Raw genomic sequence first — 21,213 nt, 5'->3', positions numbered from 1 at the left:
GCCACACTCATATTATTAACATGATGTCACACACGTACTCTCTTTCCTTGGTAATCTGCATTGCTCCCTGCCCACACGTCTCCTTCCTGCGCTTAAATCAAACAACATCACAGCGAAATACTTCCCACCGCTTCCTGTTTACTTTGGTAAACCCAACCCAGTGTACCAACCAACCAAGTCCAGTGTGCTTATGAACACCTGCATGGGATGAAATATCTAGCTACATTTCTGGTTGTTTCCATTCTAAACCAGTCTGGTCACAACACCGCCCTACATCTGGCTTTTCCATATTTGTCTGTCCAGAGTTCCTGTTTGTCTACATGGTTTAACAACCAGAGGAATGTTACCCATTCTCCTCCACTCAATCAATCACCGGTTGATTATAGTTCAACTTTGATAATGTATTTTTATAATTGCCTTTGGTATTGATCTGTTTTATACACATGTAGAACCTGATAATGTAATGAATTCCTAATAATGTAATAACCCCGATAATGTAATAAAAATCTGCACTTGAGTCCATTGAAAATGCAATAAAACCTGATAATGTAACAACTTCCCGATAATGTAATAAGTGCATTTCCCAATAATGTAATACACTTTTTTTTAGCAATAATGTAATAAAGTATAACATTAATGGGAGGTTATTATCTTATCAGGTTAGCCTTCATTTCACAAGTCCTGATAATGTAATAATTCCCCATTATTGTAATAATTTAACAGCAGACCACCCATTACTTGGGTTCAAGTGGTGATACTGTGTAGGCAACTCTAGCTCAAGAGCTCTAGCGCCACCAACAGGTCAAAGTTGAATGTTTACTAACTTTTGACCCGTTCATCCGTTTTTCACAAACGAGGTATCCATGACACACGAATGCATTCAACAGCTTCTTGAAATCTAAAGGTGCTTGGTGCTATACTTGATTACATTATTGGTAAAAAGTGTATTACATTATTGGGAAATGCACTTTATTACATTATCAGGTTTTATTACATTTTCAATGGACTCAAGTGCAGATTTTTATTACATTATCGGGGTTATTACATTATCGGGAATTTATTACATTATCAGGTTCTACATACACATCATGTCAGTGGTTTTTAATTGCAGTAAAATCACTATCTCCAGTCCTCTCAGAGCAGTTTTTTACCAGCATATTTAAATGTTTGCTGCAGAATGGGGGTCTCAATTTGAGTAACCCAGGAGTGGTTTAAGACACCTGGGAGGAAGTGAGGTTCATGACTTGCGAGGGGCTCTGCGGGGAAGTTAGTCACTGCAGAGGGATAGGTCAGGGCTGACTAATGCTTGAGTGGCAGGAGGTGTGGTGTATGGGCTCTGGCGAGGCAAGGCTCGAGCGGAGGCTGACTATTTTTGGCCAGCTCCTCTTCCTCCACGCTAATTCCTCTTTTCACCCGTTCTCTCTTTCCTTATTCCCCAGATGTGTTTCCTTCCTGAAAGTCAAAAGGCTTTACTTCTCCTCTTTTCCAACCCCTCACTGACGCACTTGCATCCCTCTGGGGGAACTGGAAGGGTGGAGGTGGGAGGGCCAGCAGCTAAGATTGAGTAATTATTCCTTTTTTGAAGCTTGTGGTTTTCTTGTTTGGAAAAAAAAATGGGGATAGTTCCTGTTTTTTAAAAATTCTTTGAGTGCATAGAGCAAACTATCTGCTTCATTCTATTCCCTGCGAGGTCACATAGTTTTGTGAAATTCTTCTCAGTAGTAGATAGATATTACATGTTTTACATATTTTCTTTTATTTACTCAAAAAATGTGATATTAGTTCTTCACTTGGATGTTTGACCCTCTCGGTGCAGTTTCTCTGTTCTCTCTCACTTTAATTCTCAGTTTATGAGCTACTGCACTACTCATTTTTTTTTATTGTTGCATTATTTATTAAGACGATAACACTAAAATGTCTGCTTTGATAGGACTGTGTGCATGTGGTTTCATTAGCTTTGATTGACAGCAACCATACAACCCTTTAACTGTCAACAGTTTTTAATTCAAAAGTTGAATTATAAGAGCACTGAGAAAACAGAAATACAGAATAACACCAAGATAAACAATTAATTGTGAGATCCTGACAGTAAGTATGCCTAACATTGCGTAAGTATTTTGTCACCAAGTCAAATGTCCATGTTAGTTTTAGACTAACTGTAAATCTGTAAATTAACCTAGAGCTTTTTGACAAGCTATAACTTGTGTTGTGGCTGAATGTGGATACATCAGAAAGTCAGCAGTATTATGTGTGCAAGTCCCTTAGCTAACATAAGCTTACCAACACCCAACTTGTGCTTCCTAGTAGACCTAAACTGGTAAAATAAGTGTTTGACATGCTTAAATCTAATATTTTAAGATAGATAAGCCCTTTAGTTGTATTTTGTGGCACCGATACCCCCGCCCCAATTGTCTTTTTTGCAGTGGTGAAAATTTTTTTCAGATCCCTTACTTAAGTAAAAGTACTAATCACACTGTGAAATTACTCCACTACCAATAAAAGTCCTGCATTCAAAACTTACTGAAGTAAAAGTACAAAAGTATCAGCATCAAAATGGACTTTTCATGTTAAATCTTGACCTGAAAATGTAGTTAAGTAAAAAGTACAATATTTGGCTCAAAATGTAGTGGAGTAAAAGTATAAAGTTACATAAAATGGGAATACTTGTCACACCGCGGTGAGGTGGTGTTTTATTATGTGTTTTTGTCTTATTTCCTGTTTTATTTTGAAATAGTAACCCTCCTCTCGTTTCAGGTCACTTGCCCTTCCCCGTGTGTCATCTGTCTGATTGTCTCCCCTAATTACTGATAGTGTTCACCTGGTGTTCCCTTCCCTCCATGTGTTCCAATAGTCTGTGTTCACCTGGTGTTCCCTTCCCTCCATGTGTTCCAATAGTCTGTGTTTTCCCTTGTCTTGGTCCAGTGTCTTTGACCCCGTCACCATACCAGCCACTTATCTCCTTCTTGCAACAGCTTGTCTTGTTTTCGCCCTTTTTGTATTCCTCGCTAGAGTGATTTTTCTTTGTAATTTATTAGTTAAGCGCAGTTCTTAGTTTCATAGTTTTTTGAGTCAGCCGTTTTGTTTTTCCCCCCTTTAGTCCTTATCTAGTTTTTCATTATTGCTAGTTTTGTAGAATCTTTTATTTACATCATGGTTTTGTTCCTCCCTTTTGGAGCGTTTTTTGTTGTTGATTTCTACTCAGAGTCAGGAGTTTTATAGCCCTTTTCTTACACTCTGTGAGGTTTTTCCTTGTTGCCTTTTTAATAAAGAGATTTTAAGGCCCCGTTTACACGAAGGGAAAACGCAGATATTTCCATGCGGTTTGGCCTCTCATTTACACGAAAACCCAGTTTTTATCACAGAAAACGATAATTTCTAAAAATTCCATCGTGTCAACAGGGAGAAACAGTTCTTAGGTTCTCACGCTCATTCTATCTAGTTGTTTTGAAAGGAACAGGAAGTCGCTCGTGTTATTCGTTGTTGTTGATTCTGAGGATTCTGATTGGCTTGCATGGCTTTATCCTTCTCCCTACACTGCCATAGGTGTGGCATACTTATAATGGCGCTCGACGGTGTATTTATGAGGGTTGATGTACATTTTTTTGCATCAACCCTCTTTTTTTAAAACGATGTTGCGTGCACAATGTTATTTTTGAAAACGGAGGGGGGGGAATATTCGTTTCACTAAATACCCTGCTATATATAAACTTGGCCTGAGTCCTGACTTGAGCCCAGCCTGACAATACTCAAGTAAAATACAACTTCATCAAAATTGTATTGAAGTACAGTACTTGAGAAAATTTACTTAGCTACTTTCCACCACTGATTTTTTGATAGTTTTGAAAAAAGCACAGTAGAAAAAATGCTCTGCCATATTGTGTATCGTGTGTAGCGAGCACAGTGCTGGTTGCTTCTGGGCAGCTCGACCCTCTCTGCATACTGTCTGTGATCCCGTGTCAGCCAGAGATCCAAGTAGCTCCTCCAGAGTCCCAATGTCTCATAGAATACACTTCAAAATGTCTATTTTTAGATGCACAAGTGTCGTGTCAAAACTGTGCCAAAACAACAAAACCCAATGAAACTACTGTAACTGTTGGTTTTCTTTCAAGCAAACAGACAATGGAACCAACGAAGAGTCTCACGTTGCCCAGAAGAGTAGTGCACCTGATACACACAAGGGGATTGGCCCTAATCACAAGGACACATGGAGGGACTCTCCCTGAGAAGAGGCACTTATGAACAGACCTCTGTGACTCACTCGCGCTGGCCATGTGCTGCCTATTTGTGTGTGTGTAAGAGAGAGAGAGAGAGGGTGAGGCATCGAAACAGAAAGCAAGATATAAAGAGAGAGGCAGAGCGGGTCTTATCAAAAACACAACAAGATTGAAACTTAATCATGCAGTGAGAGTTAAAGTAAGTGGAGCGCGTCTGTTTTGCAGATGACAGTGATGGATACATGGGGGGGGGGGGGGGGGGGGCTGCTAATGTGACAGCTTACTGTGGGTCAAACATGAAAAAGAAGACAGTTTTTGGAATTTCTGCTGTTGCCATGAGTCACGCTAAGATTTCAGATCAATAAATATGAGGGTCATTTAGTGCCTGTTACACAACATGAGGAAAACTCTGCTGTTTTTAATCATAAACTTTCCATGGGAAGTTAAGGTGGGGGATATTGGAAATATTCCAAATTATAACCTTTCCATGGGAGTTATGGAAATTTATGGGAATTAACTTGAAATTGGGGGTAATTAAAAAAAAAACCCTATCATATCCCAACATACATATAAACATTTTTTATTGTCATAAGCAGACATCCATGCAAAATAATACAACATTTCAACAGATTTATTTGTAAGTAAAACTTTATGATCCCTCCTCCCTCTCTAATGTGACTGCTTACTGTGGGTCAAACATGAAAAAGAAGACAGTTATTGGAGTTTCTGCTGTTGCCATGAGTCACGCTAAGATTTCAGATCAATAAATATGAGGGTCATTTAGTGCCTGTTACACAACATGAGTAAAACTCTACTGTTTTTAAGTGGCACAGACACAACAATCAATGAGTCACCAGAGGGGAGCTGAGCTAACTGGCTGTATATTCAGTCGTGCTGGAGAAATGTGTTCAACACATGCTGCATGCTTCGACTCAACTGAGATTTCAGACACTATTTATATGGGTCAACCACCTGTCTGTATTTGCGTGATGTTTGTCAAAATGATTCCTCCGTGCCAGGTGATTATTATTGACAACCTGCCCTTACCAAAGACATAAATCTTAGTGAGGGCAAAGGAGGAGACAGCTGATACGGCAGAGAGGCCCATAAATCTCTATTATACATGTCCGGACAGTGAGTACCTATATGGGTGACTTCATGTCTGGAAAGGGGCTTTCTGATCATACCCCTGGGTGTTTTTCACCTACACTACCACACCTTCTTTTTTATTCGTGGCCTGTCCATCTCTGTTTTGTGGTTTTGTTGTTTTCCTTTCCCCGTAACACCTGGGAAAGCTGTAGGGGAAAATAAACCGCTGCCAGCTTTCCAACACATTCCAGCTCCAAATGCCTGGGCACAGCCACACATTGTTGGCATTCTTTCATTTAAAGGTGCAGCATTTCTTTGTCTCACAACATTTATTCACATGTAGGCATGCGGGACCTTTTTTAAGGGATTAGGTTTTCAAAATTTGTTGGTGACCTTAGTGGCTTAAAATGAGGACATAAGGGACAAAAGTTAGGTACTTAAAGATCTCCCTACAGGCATTTTAAAAATATACTCTGCTTGGGATAATAATTACTGTTTTTTACACTAAAAGTGTGTTCAAAATGTATTTGAGGTACTATGATCTCAATCAGCTTCTTACTATAGTGATGGGATCCAACATGGACACATTATTCTCCAATAGCATGGCTTGTGAGTCACAGTCCAGTCACACTGCCAACTAGTGTTGCAAAGGAGTGGAACATTTCTGGTAAAGTTCTAGAAACTTTCCATGGGAAGTTAAGATGGGGGATATTGGAAATATTCCAAATTATAACCTTTCCATGGGAATTATGGAAATTTATGGGAATTAACTTGAAATTGGGGGTAATTTAAAAAAAACTATCATATCCAAACATAAATATAAACACTTTGTATTGTCATAAGCAGACATCCATGCAAAATAATACAATATTTCAACAGATTTGTTTGTAAGTAGAACTATCAGGTTTCAGTTTCATTTAACAATTCTTTCTTTCATTGAACAACAAAAACATGAATGTTGACTTAAATATTACTCATCACCCCAACCCCACCCATTCAAAAATGAATTAAAATGACCCTCCCATGGAAAGTTTCAAAATTTAAAAGTTCCCAGATTTTGCAACCCAACTCCCAACACATCAGACACAGCTGCTCAGTCACAGCCCTCTGTATAAAAGAAGTGAACATATAGTCACTGTGACGTCACCCAGTGTCCCCTAAAGTACAATCTGTGTAGGATTTGAGGGACAAAAGCTACATGTATGTTTTCAAGCCAATGTCAAGGGTATAACAGTTGTACCTTAGAGCAGTGATTCCCAACAGGGGGGCACAAAAAACCACGGGGGGTTGCGAAGCCCTCTTAATTTTAAGGGATGTAATAAATCTAATGCGTTAAATATAGATGAGTCAGCATTTCATTCATTTGTGGGACAAAAACAACTAAATAAGGGCTACATTAAACATTTATTCATTTATTTAAATAAAAAATCACTAGAAAAGTTTAAAAATAAAGGCTATATCGTGAGAATAAGGACATGTGTAACATCCCTCCTGCAGTATACACAGGTAACCTCACCTAGTGGTAACCTCACCTAGCGGTAACCTCACCTAGCGGTAACCTCGCCTAACAACAGAGCTACACAGAGCTAATGGAAAAATGGTGAAGTGTCAGGGAGACGAAAATGCTGAATATCTCAAAAAGGAAAAGAGAGGGTACCATGAAAGTCACATCGAGTTCTGCTTCATAGAAGCAATGGACAATGGGGGGGTCCCCAAAGTTTACAATGGTAAAAATGTGGGTCCCTCAGGAAAAAGGTTGGGAACCACTGCCTTAGAGCAGTGGTTCTCAACCTTTTTGAGTCGCGACCCCCAATTTAATTTCTCTTGTCTCTTCAGTTTTACTGGCTTCAATCTTTCTTTTACTAGCACTTCAGAGCAAATGACACACTGTGGATATTCTGTGTTGTTTTTTGCAATGCGCGAAAATATGATATTTACGGAGCCGAGCCTGTGACGGCCCCTCTTCCCTCCGTTTCTGGTCCTGCTAGGCTTTCTGCTGCTAGACCTTGGGACCCCTGCTGCTGCTGCTGCTGCTGCTGACCCAGTCTGGAGCTTTTCTTTGCAGCCATCGCTCCATTTTTTCAGCATCAGTTATAGCTGCAAACTGCAGCTGCAGTAAAGCAACAACGCACCAGTTTTTTTTTCTTTTTGTTTGTTTATTTTTTCCGCTGTGCTGACTGAACAGAATCTCACACGCACAGTTCAGATCATACAAACTCAGTTGATGCAACAAATTTTGGACAAATAATGAAGCAGACAACAACTTAAACATCTCCCTGTCTGAAATGATGTCATTTAATATTAATTTTGTGCATTTATATTTTTTCCAAAATGATTTGGGGACCCCCAGAAATCATCTCGCCATTAGAGAATGGATGCCTTAGAGGGAGCTGCCACAGTGACAAGCTGTTTTACCCCTAAAAGTACAAATTCAGCACATTATTTCTGACAGTGTGCTGTGTTTCAACATTCAACATAATTTCTTTTAAAACAGAAAGGTTATGAAGAATAATTTTGTACGAAGTCCATTTAAAATTGCTGTCAATTCCAGTCGCTGTCTTGATTAACACATTTGTCAAAAGCCAAACCCTTGATTTGGTTGAAAGATTGAGAGTCTATATGAATAAAACTCACCTGACTTTCATATGCTGTATTTTTCACTGTAGAGGAAATATAGTTCTGCTCACTTTTGTTTTGTTATGCTGTAAAAGCACACCTGCTAATTCACGTTTGTTTATTTTATTGCCCTATAACGGGAGCAGTTCATCGCTGTCATCAGTTGTAATGCTATATAATATCTGCAAATATCACCTCTTGAAGTGCGGCTTAAAGGTGTTTGAACACAGTGTTATTTAGTGGTCATGAATGCAATAATTAGCGTGCAGAACTAATAACAGGTTCGAGGCACAATACTTAAGCCTGCTCCTCCCAGCACATGTTCACAAACCAGCAAACACACTGCATACACCCACGGCCAACTGGAACAATAATGGAACGTGCTGTTCGCTCCACCTCGTCCTCACAAGCCAGGTGTATACAATCTCCACCCTGTTTGCCTTTCAGATACATGCCACACACCCTTTACAAGAATACTGTGTCCTACAAGGCTGCTGCATGTGTTACAGGACTTGGTGGCACAGTAATTCTGGTGTTGGCTGGTAGGACTGACTGGGTCAGGGTGTGTGTTTGACAAGACTGGGCCTGCAGAAAGGCCTGTTATCCCAGTAAAGGGAGGCATTAGTGTCAATCCTGGAGAGAATGACTAAAGTTACTGCTCAGTTAAAAGCTGTCAGGTGTTCTGGCCTGTGGATGTGGGTATAAGGTGTAGTCATTCACCAGTAACTCTTTCAATGCACATATGGGCGTGTGAGTGTTGCATTAAGATCAAAGGTGGACAGTAGAGAAGTAAATTTATTTACTTTTATAACACTTTATTTAAACCTGTAAGGCACTGAGGTTTCCCTCATTTACAGTGATGACCAGTACACTGCAGAAAGGTGTGTCTAAAAACAAGATAAAAACATTAAATCTGAGGGAAATGATCTTGTTGCATGGACAGATAATTTCACTTGAAAAGGTTTCTTAAATTCAGATTGTTAAATCTTAAAATAAGCACGTTGTACGCTTAAAATAAGGAATTAACTCTTAAAACAAGATGAATTAAAGCTGCAAGCAGCGATGAACTGGCCCGAGCAGAGTGCACTGACAATTATTTGTGTCTTACCAAGATAAAAAAAACTTTAGATTTACAAGTGTTAGATAATTTATCTTGTTTTAAGAGTTAATTTCTTATTTTCAGTGTTCAACATGCTTATTTCTAGATTTAATAATCTTATTTTAAGAAATCTTGTCAAGTGAAATTATCTGTCCATGCAGCAAGATCATTTCCCTCAGATTTAGTGTTTTTATCTTGTTTTTAGACATCTCTTTTTTGCAGTGTACATTTACAGACAGTACAAAAAATACAAATTCAAAATACAGATAACAGACAAGATAAATGAATTACAATAGTGTTTAAAATGACCAAAGCTAAATACAGTTGCAGTCAGTTGTAGGAAAGTCCGCAATCAAGCTACGGAATTGAAAAGATGTTCTGGGCGTATTGATACTCAGTGTGAGTTGAAGATCATTGCAGGTCACAAGGGCATTAAAAGAAAAGGCTGACATACCATAAGTTCTGTGAGAGTAAACCAATTATTTGATGGTGTAATATGGTGTCCATGGTTCCAATCAAGTAGTCTTGTTAAGTATGGAGGTGCTTTTCCAGTAATGGCCTTAAAGATAAATAGGTACCATGTTTGTTACTTAGATGTGACTTTCTAATTCTGCTGAATTTCTATGAAGGCTCAAAACTACACGGTCGCCCATGAAGTTGGAATAATTGTGTTTTCAGACACAATCCTCTGTTAATTGTGGTTTAATTTTTTATTGTCATATGTTTGATTAATAGCATTTTGAGAATATATACACTTTATCAAGAATGAAATCACATTGTCACAATCATTTCATGGAAATTGGTAAAAAACATATTTTATTCTGGACTTCCTTTTTATGTTCACACACACACACACACACACACACACACACACACACACACACACACACACACATTCTTGTACTTCTATCTTTCTGAGGGCCCATATTGTGATAGTGAGTTCCCTTGCAAGGTTATAATAGTTTTGTATTTTTCATCAGTTTTAGTTTTAATTTTGTTGTGAATTTTTGTTTTAAAATTCAGTTAGTTTTAATTCGTTTTTAGAGTGAGTTTGCTAGTTTAAGTTTATCTTTTATTTTTTTTGAAATGCTTTAGTTTTAGTTTAGTTTTTATTAGTTTTATCTTTTTGTAATGGGGTGTTTGCTGGGTGGGAGATTAAAAGAGGTCACAGTAAATTTTGCCTTTATTTCCTTTGCCTCATCCATCTTCATTATGTATGAAAAAAGTTGACAAAGACTAAAATGAAGGACATTTTCACTATAATTTTAGTTAGTTTTGTAACCACACAATACAGTTTCAGTTAGTTATCATTATCATGTAACCCTAACCCTTCAAACAAAGTCTGAACTCTCAAAAAATCCTTAAAAGAAGGGAGGACCGGCCGAAATGTCTTCACTCTGTTGGTTAAAAACGTGTTCTGGTCCTCACTATGTAGGAAGTACAAGAACACACACATGCACGCGCGCGCACACACACACACACACACACACACACACACACACGCACAGACAGACAGACAGACAGTTGACAACTACTACGCCTGTTAGTTTAAGAAAGTTATTCACACCTTTGCGAGTGAAAAGCCAATACTTTAGGTAATGCTACAGTTTCAAGCGAGACAATGCATTGCATTCAGATGGTTGTTTCAGTCAGGTTTTAAGTTTTAAAAGCACATACTTTAAACTTGTTTTGGAGTCTCTATACTCGAGTAATGAAATTTTGTCCACCACACATATGAAAAAGCTCTTCTTTAATAGTCACCGACAGCAGTGGTCTCAGAAAGCCACCATTCTTGACCGTTTACTGGGTGTGAGGCCAGATTATAAGTTGTCAACACGTGCCAAAAAAAAGTCAACCACACCTTCAACCTTGCACAACTTCCCTATTCTTTTGGCCCGCACACTCTCAGCAAACACACCCAAACAATCTTCAGCCTCTCGTTCAGCCTTGTGCAGCCAGCCCAGCTTAATTGATGCCCTTCCCTGACAGCACTAAATTACACAGCCGGGCTTTGAGGGCAGAGAGTGGGTTGTCAACAAGTGTGGCCTGAGTGAAGCCGCGGCCCTTCACCCAGAGTGACACTCCACCTGACTCAGCAGCACATAGGCACTGTTTACTGGACCTGTCCACCGCAATCAACACGCCTGCATCTGGCCTGACTGTAATTCCACTGTTAACCTCTTCACTGCTGAGAGAGGGGAGGCTGGGGGAGGGGGAGGCTCTTCTTTGTCCTTCCTCATCCACATCAGAGGGCATCCAGTCGGCACGCAGGACAACAAATTAGCCATACCATGCAAACACTTATTCGTTCAAATTTAGTGGAGGCATTTGCATAAATTAACCTGCTAAAATTGAATTGCAGTTTAATTTCACTTCACTGTGCACACATTATGCAGAGCAAATCAAATTAAAATGCATTTATTTAACTAAACTGCAAAGCATGACCCTAAAATGGAGTGCATTTGCATTTCTGTTTTCTTACTGTGTTCACATTATTTAGGGCAAAACTAGAAATCAAACATCTGTGTATGAGTTATAATTTCTCAAATTTGTTTTAGGTGCAGCATGGAACAGGTTATATTCAGCCCACCTGATTTTGAACAGTTCACAGCATTAAAAAAATAGTTTGGAGCCTGAAAAGGATTATTTTTAAAAAGCAGGTTTCCCTTCACCTGAAGTGCGAACCAAAGTGGTTGTGTCATAATTTACAAGTAAGAATTAGAGGATGGAGTCTTGCATGTGGATGTCTTTTCCATTTTCTTATCATGTACAGTATAGTTGGTCCATGCTTGTTTTTTGGACAAAAACAAATACCTGTAATTATTATTAGTTTATTTAAAAGGGGACAGTGCAATTTCATAAAACACATTATACATGGTTAAAAAAGCCAGAGTTAGCCAGAAGGCTAGTTTTCATCTGTAGTCCCCTGGCCATGATGTAAAAAAGCAGAGAATTACAAAACAAAAAACAAACAAACAAACAAAAAAAAAATAAAATAAAATAAAAATAAATAAAAATAAAAATGGTAATAACTGAACAAAAGCTTGCAGGTAATCAATGCAACCTGCTTTCTTGCTGCTACTGTTAACTTCCGTTGTGCAATGCAATTCATCGATGACACATACTTGATTGGAATGTTTCTGTTCGAAATAAATGGAAATGCTACGGAAGAGGAAGAAGATTAGGGCCAGCTAGGATAAAACAATAATGAGAGAAGGAAAAAAATCATTATGCACTTCGAGAAAAATGTCGGAAAAAAAAAAAGTGCAGTGTAGAAATGCACAAAATTACTATTAATGTTGGTCTGCTGTTCTTGTACTAAAAAAAAAAGAAATCACAGTAAGTGGTTATTTTTTATTTGCTTCAAACCTTTTGTATTCCTATTTATACTGTTAAACATGCATTTGAGCATGAAATATGTTTAGTTACTGCACTGTAAACATATTTAAAATTGCAGTTTCATCATATCTGGTTAAGTGCACGGTCCTATATGTGGTCCTGTGGTAGTGTCCATGAAAAATTGTGGCCCCCTCCAGCATTTAAGTATGTCTAAATAATTCACATAAATGACTTAAAAGCAGATTTTCCCCAAAGCAATAGTTCTACTATCAAGAACAGCTTATTAATGTGTCGGGGGATTTTAGTACTACTACACCCTTAAATTAGCCTGGGTATACCCATACTGCCTTGAGTGCTCTAATTTCATTTCGAACCTCCACACAGTCTGGCAACTACGGCCGTTTCTTAGCCCTGTTTTAGGGATCCAATCGCAGAACGGGGAGGGATGGCAAGACGAGTAGTTTTTTTGTAGTTTTGTAGTTTTCTTACGGATCCAACATGGCTGCAGCAGACGCGAAACTCTCTTTAGCTGTAGATGGCGTTTTAAATAGTTCAGAGCGAAAGTTTATTTTAAAAGAAGAACAACGTTTGACTTTAAACTCCTGTTTCACCACTAAAAAGGATGTTTTAGCCTTGCTTCCGACAGGATTTGGCCAAAGCCTAATCTACCAACTAGCCCCGCTACCGCTCGCTGCTGTAACGCCGGTGATCTCGCTACGAGCCGGGGGACAGCGGAGCCCCCAGAGACCTGCAGCAGCTCGTCTATTGCCCATAAAATCAGTGGATGTGTGTGGCTGAATGACATGAGGAGGAAATAAGGTGTAAAAATAAATAATCTTGCAGAAAGCGAGAACTGGAGAAGCAAAGCAGCAAGCAGCACTCTCTCACAGACACACAGACACACACACACACACACACACAAACACCAGCACTGCCGGTAGACTGTGAGCTGAAACTACAGAGCAGCCAGAGTCAGAACATGCTGCAGAAAAACGTTGCAGAAGCAGAAATCAGCATTTTAGTCTCAAAGTAGTAAGTAAGAGTCTGTTGCTCTACATACATCATCTGGTATAACTGCTACGATTGGCTAAGAGCTACATACAGACGCTTTTTTTGGGGCATTTTTCATGCTTTATTGAAAGCGACAGATAGAAAGGGGGAGACAGAGGGGAGGACATGCGCCAAAGGGACCTCAGGCCGGATTCGAACCCGGGTCAGTCACAGCAAGGATTTAGCCTTAATGGTACGCGCTCTACCAGTGTGAGCCACCAGGACGCCCCCGTACAGACGCTTTTGATAGACATTCATATCGCCCAATAAACAGCTCTGGAGGATCGTAAACCACGCCTCCTCTACGGAGAAATGAATGGCTGGTTTCCAGACTAATCTCATTTGTGATTAGTCAAAACTACTTTATTCATCCTCAAGGGCAAATTCAGTTAGTCTGGTAGAATCTCTGTTAGAATGCGACAGCCTGATGGCTGTAGGAGAGAAGGATCTTTTGTATCTCTCCGTCCTGCAACAGAGAGAGAGGAGCCGTCCACTGCTGTTTTTTTGGTCCATAAAGGTTTTGTTTAGTGGATGATCCGGGTATTTCAGGATGACCTCCAACATGTTGACAGGTTATCTCTCCACCACCTTCTCCAGTGTGTCCAACCTGGCTCCAACCACAGAACCAGCTCTTTAGACCAGTCCAACCGCCTTCATCTCTGTGTCTGATGCTGCCTCCCCAGCAGAGGTATACTTTCTGAGTCTTCATTTCCAGTTCATCAGTCTTGTTGGGCAGAGTGTTGACATTCCTCATGATGACTGACGGCAGAAAAGGCTTGTATCTCCATTTCCGAGCCTTAACTTTTGCACCAGCACGGCAACCAAGAAAACACCTCTTCAACTCAGCTGGAATAGGGTGATGGTGTCCTCCAGACTTGCTCCGTTTCAGTGAAAAAAGCTCCTCTCTTGAATAAACTCTTCTCTCCACAGAAGTATCCATCAAAAATATTATTAAAAATATTGTGGTTATTGATCATTTTATGACATTGATGAAAATCAGGTTGTAGCTTGCAGTCTATCTAACTGTTCGGATAGAAAACAATGCTCCTTTGAGGACTTATTGAAACGGGAACAACCAATCTTTTCACCTGGAATTGCCTTCTGTTGCAATATTGTTTTTGTTTTATTTTATTTTAGATATATATATTGAGGCTGTGATCTGTTGTATGTATGTGTGCTGGAATGTATTGTTTTTATGTCTTTTATACACCTAGACTGCAACCAAATTGCCCAAGTTGGGACAAAAAAAATGATACTTGACTTGACTTGAATATCTTTCCAACTTTACCGAACACAAAAAAAAAAAGAAGAAAACTCAAAATCGTATTTCAACTTCTCACTTCTCACTCCTCACTTCCACTTTTTTCTCAAACTACATAATGAAAAAAAAACCTTCCTGTCATTATTTCTTTTTCTGGCCCCAATCCTCTTCCATGCAATGCAGTTCCAAGAATCATTAACAAAACCAGTTGAAGAACCAGAGATAACTTGGTGTAAAAGGCATGACACTTTGCTGGTTACCCACTTGTTGTGCACCCATCTGTTTTCAGCATCGTCAGCAAAAAGCCAGTGTAGACTGTCCAACTGAGACTGATCCATTCAGACAACCACCCCTAGTAACTGATTTGGACACAGGTGAATTAACTGCACCCTCAGTGATGGAAGTGACTGACACGCCATGAGACACTCTGATGACCTGAGAGAGTGAAAGCTGCTGACCCCACATGTTGTCTCATTTCTTAAGGATCCATCATCCCGTATAAACTCGTGCTGAGCTTGTCACGTCTCTGATCTCCGTTTAGTCGTTGATTGAGAAGCTGAGTCGGACTCTGAGCACAAATTCAAAGCCCTTTGAAGCTGCGATGGTTATCTCATGGTCAACACACAGTAAAAGGTATGTAGCTGCTACAAAGAGACATATACACAAAGAAGACGTGATAGCACCTGCGGTTTAGGAGATAATTACAGGAGAGTGAATAAAGGCTCAGTTTTAAAGGTGTTTGAAAAGGGAGTTGTCATGTAGGATTAGAGCCTTGTTGAAGCGATAACTCCCACGACCTTTCAACTCCCGTTGTAGGGTCAGCCTGAATTCCTCCCAGCACAGCGCCTGCAGCAGTGCTCTCCCTAACCGCAGAGAGCCGGATGATCTCACTCCCACTCCCAGCTCACACTTACACCATACGTGGGATAACTTGTCTTCACAGATTAAACTTCAAATGGAGTTCAAAAGTTCAATATAAGAGATTCAAAAATGTATTTTATTTGTTTGGAATTCGAATAACTTTAGAAGTCATAATATTCGTATGCTTATCCAGTTACCATTCAGGGTAGGGCTGGGCGATATATCGATATAAAAAATATATCGATATATTTTTAAATGTGATATGGAATAAGGCCAGATCACATTTAATTTATTATTTATTTACTTTTCGAGTAATCATTGAGGGCAACCCCTCATTTACAATGATGTTGAGAGTACAGAGAAAACACAAAACAGCACAGACAAAACACATGCAAAAACATTAAAAACAGTTACAGTGAAAGGCAGAGTTATTGGTCATCATAGTTTTAAACTGACCCATAGTTATAGTTATACATATACCTACATATATCAATATAGTTCAATTTTTTATTATTTCTTTATATATAAATGCTAGGGTTTGTCATATTGAGTTCTTTTGTACTGTTCGTTATTCTTTTTTCATATAAATATATTTATTTCAGAAAAGATTGACTATTTTAGTTTATAGGCTATTTATATTTAAGATTTTTGTTTTTATTTAAACGTGTATTTAATGCAGCTTTAATTTGGGGAAAAAAGGTACTCCTGTTGTTATACAGTATTTATGTTCACTTAAATAAACTGTTTCAATAAAACTACTTGTGACATGTTATATTTGGCTTTGACTGAACATTTGCTCTCACTTTGCGATAAAAATATCGGGATATATATTGTATATCGATATTCTGCCTAAACATATGACTTTTGGTCCATATCGCCCAGCCCTACCTCAGGGTCCTTTTTTGAGAATTGGTGGCTGTGGGCAGTGGATGTTTAGGGGGAGATAGCAGGTCAACAATAAATGCCACATAGAAGTGGTGACATGATCTGAAAACTGTGAACCTGAAGATTAATTTGAGATGAAGTTTTTCTGGTAAAAAAATATCTAATAAATAATGACTTAATGAATTAATAATTTATTTATTGAAACCTATTAGTGTCACACCATGGTGAGGTGGTGTTTTATTTTGTGTTCTGGTCTCGTTACTTCCTGTTTTATATTAGACATAGTAACTCTCCACTCGTTTCAGGTCACTTGCCCTTCTCTGTGTCATCTGTCTGATTGTCTCCCCTAATCACAGATTGTGTTCACCTGGTGCTCCCTTCCCTCCATGTGTTCCAATAGTCCCTTGTCTTGGTCCAGTGTGTTTGACCCCGTCACCATACCAGCCACTTATCTCCTTCTTGCCACAGCTTGTCTTGTTTCGCCTTTTTGGATTCCTCGCAAGAGTGATTTTTCTTTGTAATTTTCTTAGTTTCATAGCTTTTCGAGTCAGCCGTTTTGTTTTTCCTCCTTTGGAGTGATTTTGTGTTCATTTTTATTTTTCCCCCTTTAGTCCGTATCCAGGTTATCATAGTGTTTTGTAGAATCTTTTATTTTCCCCATCAGGTTTGGTCCCTCCCTTTTGGAGTTTTTAGCTTTTCCCCCTGAGAGTTTAGTTAGTTTTCCCCGTTTCTAAGGTTCAGTGTTTTTTTCCTCCTTTGGAGCGACTTTTCTTTGTTAGGTTTCTACTCAGATTCAGGAGTTTTATAGCTCTTTTCTTTCACTCTGTGAAGATTATCTCTGCTGCCTTTATAAATAAAGAGACTTTAAGTTCACCTGCTCTGCATCTGAATCCTGACTTGAGCCCGGCCTGACAATTAAGGTGTATAAAGAGTCATAACATTGATATTGTGCTTTCTGAATTTTGAGCTTTCTGACATAGTTGAGCATGGAAATGCTCAACTATGTCCCATAAGATGTTGCAGTATGCTTAGTATACTCCTAAAATTGAACATGCTACGCCCTCTGGAAGAAAGCAACATTGGGTTCGCCTGCGGGACCTCTGAAAAATAACTGGTTAAAATGAAAGGAAATCAAAATGTTGTGGCACTGCATAGTTCTAACAGGTTTGTAAATTTGAACATATTTTGCTGTAATTGCATTTTTTAAATTTTCTTAATTGGTCAATTCACTAAATTGTTGATGTGTTTTGTCAGTTTCTGGTTATAAATGTGGTTTTAAAAACAGTCATAAAGTGCTACAAATGAACTGCACCACGGTGGCATTACTTCAAAGTCACAACCATTAACCCTCCTGTTATGTTCCGGGTCAAACTGACCCATTTCACAATTTAAAAAAAAATTAAAAAAAGTCTAAAGTATTTTTTCATAAAAAGAAAACATTAAAAATGTGGAACACATTTTTGTTAAAGTCTGTGTAATGTAACTATTGTATTTTATATGGAGGTCTCTCCAATGTACATTAAAAGAAAGTTTTGACATGCATTTTTTATGAAAAAAAGTGAATTATCCTCATTGAACCATGATCTGTGAGAGGTAAAGAACACCATTGCACTAAATCTTGAATGAGATGGTTAGTAATGGAGTTAATAATGAAATATAAACAATGTTTATTGGGATTTTTTAGTTTCTGACACTTTTGGGTAATTAAACATGCCCCGGGTGAAATTAACCCACAAACATTATGTCTGTTCCTGAGAAACGAACATGAGGGTTAAGAAGATGTTTAATGTGCCAGACGACCGCTGTTGTCTGATTTTGCCACTTGTTAGCAACCCCATTATTTCAGACATGTAAAAGCTTTAAAATCCATGAGTTGTGAACATGCTGATCTATTTATATTATAGAACTAATGTTAACCGCTGACCTTATTTAATAAATCTAACCAAAAACCCATTTAAATGAAACAAAAAAGCTTGACTTGTGATGATAAAATAACCCAGATCCTCCACACTGTGGGGCCCTTACAGCAATTTGAATGGGGATAAAGTAATTTGATGCAACTCTTCTTGACTTTCCAAATGTACAGAATGGGTCAGATTCTGATAATAGACATACCATTTTGAGTTCTGATGCCCCAAATAATTTCCCACTGATTTACATACATCTCTTTTACAATGTAAATACATGGGGATGTGTCTTTCTTTACTCTTTTTCATTGTGCCTGTATATAGAACTTAAATAATGATTACCATGCCATGCTGGTATCATCTTTTTCAGCTCAACCTCACCTGATTATTATTTTTGTCATGTTGACTTACTGGATCAACATTTTTGAAACACAAAAACAACACACAAAATTACAAAAAACACAAATAAAAAAGACACAAAAAACATACATGAAACCCACACAAGAAACACAAAAAAACAAAAACCACATAAAAACCACCAAAAAATTACAAAAAACACACAAAAAAGAAATTGAAGATTGCATTAAAAATGTTGAAACGCACACTGCAAAATTTGAAAACTCTGCAAAAAAAATCATGTTACACTTGGTCCTGGTAATTTTTGCCTTTGCTGAAAAAGAGTTCACACACCAAATTGGACATGGAAACTTCTGGAAAAGCCAGAAGTTTAGAGGGAAGCTGACTGCAGGGCTCCATGCTGCTTCGTTTTTTACGTCATGACGTCATGAAGAAGTCGTGCTCTGGCGCTTTAATGGACTCCAGAGGGTTTTAAAGCCCGGTGACGGACTGCTGGTTGTAATTCCACAGTTTGGCCACAACGACACACTGGCTTCAAAGACTCTTCTCTGCATGGGGCCATGGTATAGATCTACTCTGAGTGTATGACATCATTATAAAATCACTTAAAACAGCTGTGTGAAACAAAACATCAGCATGTGGACAAGGGACTGAAAAATGCATCACATTACATTAGCTGTCTGTGAGCACCAGTCACACATCAACTGTGGAGGGGTCAAAGGTCACCAGGACCAGGACCAATTTTGAGGTACTTGTAATTTATTGGAATATTTAAATTTTAATCAACTTTATACTTTTACTCCACTACATTTAGCTGCCAGCTTTAGTTACTTTTCAGGCCAAGATTTGATTTAACATAAAACATGATACATTTCAAGTGATTAGCTATTTTATTTTTAAATAAATGAAGCCTCATAACAGTGTATTAAGTAGTTAAAGCCCTATCTTGAGAAAATAAACATAAATGCATCAATAGTATATACGTATATAAAATATATATAAAAATAAATGACAATCTGAGTGGGTTTATTCTGCATTAAGAGTACTTTTACTTTTGATACTTTGAGTACATTTTGATGCTGATACTTTTGTATTTTTTTATTTTGCATTTTTTGAATCCAGGACTTTTACTTGTAGTGGAGTCATTTCACAGTGTGGTATTAGTACTTTTACTTGAGTAAGGGATCTGAATACTTCTTCCACCAGTGACCATGATCATGATCATTCACATTGACAGCAAAGGTAAAATACATACAAGCACTTATAATCATGTGACTGACTGGGCTACATCATGACACCTGAGCCAATTAAATGTTTTGGTTCAAAGCTGTGAAACAACTAAAAAGTGTTGAACATAGACCTCCTATTATATTTATTATTTATATTTAAGTGTTTCCTTTCTGCTAGCTCACAAAATACACAGTGGTTCCATGGAGGTTAAATGGCATGAAATCACCATTTAACTACTTTGTAAATGGCTTATTTGTGCCCCCAAGCCCATGCAGGTTAAATGCCTAAAGGGATGTAATTTAATAATATGCAGGCTAAAGAAAACAGCTTATGAAGTTCTTAAAGTGGGGTCTATAAAATCTCTTTAGGAAACATAAAACTAAGCCGCTCATTTGAATTGATCCTCTAATTCCATTTAGATTAACAGTGAATTAATTTGGCAGTTGGTAAATCCCAGCCTCACCAGTACAAATCACTGGTATAAAAGGCCCTGGTTATGATGCAGAACAAAAGCTTTTCTGTTGCACATACAACAGCGATTCATGGCACCCCCCTCACAACTGCTAACAAACTTTCAAATGTCCGCCCCTCACATAATTAGAGCCGTTTGCGGGGTTTGAGCCCCCACGGAGAGGGATGAAACAATCCCACAGACAAACATTAACCCAGGGCCTGACCCTGCAGCTTGTCAAGAAGATGAACGTCTGAGACTGGAGGGAAAAAAAAAAACAGCATTCCATTTCCCGTAAACCAGGAAGGGGGAGGGAGGGGGATTTTGGGAAGTTTGGTGAGTCATCACTTTTTCTTTTCTACCGGCGCTCCCCCTTTTTGGCACTGCTGCGTTGAGCTTGAATACCTCCACGGCAGATTGCCCCGTCATGCTTTCAATGGGCCCTCTTGAGTTTTGACAAGCGACTCACATCGAGCGTTACTGCCAGCTGTCTCCACGGCTGTCACCATCATAAGCTCTCTTTGTTGGCGGGCATGGATCCTTCACTTTGAAACCAGAGGAGATAACAAGTTAAGACTTACAGCACTAAAAAGAAAAGCATGCAATGACTTGAACCGCTGCTGGCTCAGATCCTCAGTTTGTCACTCAGGTTTGTTCTTGTGAGTGTGCATGTGCGAGTGTGTTAAACAGTCTCTGTGATCAGGTCAAATACAGTGGGTGAGATGAGTCAGTGGATATCTGCTACCATGCTGAGAATTTATTACTTGCTAACTTCATCTTGTGTGACAATAACATGCTGACGAATGCTTGTAAAATGATGACAGTGCTCAAATATAGGAGCTTTTACAGCAGTT

The sequence above is a fragment of the Centropristis striata genome, chromosome 13 (genome assembly GCF_030273125.1).
Source record: "Centropristis striata isolate RG_2023a ecotype Rhode Island chromosome 13, C.striata_1.0, whole genome shotgun sequence".
In the NCBI taxonomy this organism is placed as follows: domain Eukaryota; kingdom Metazoa; phylum Chordata; class Actinopteri; order Perciformes; family Serranidae; genus Centropristis; species Centropristis striata.
The sequence above is the reverse complement of the archived record's forward strand: the minus strand, read 5'-3'. Positions refer to the sequence as shown.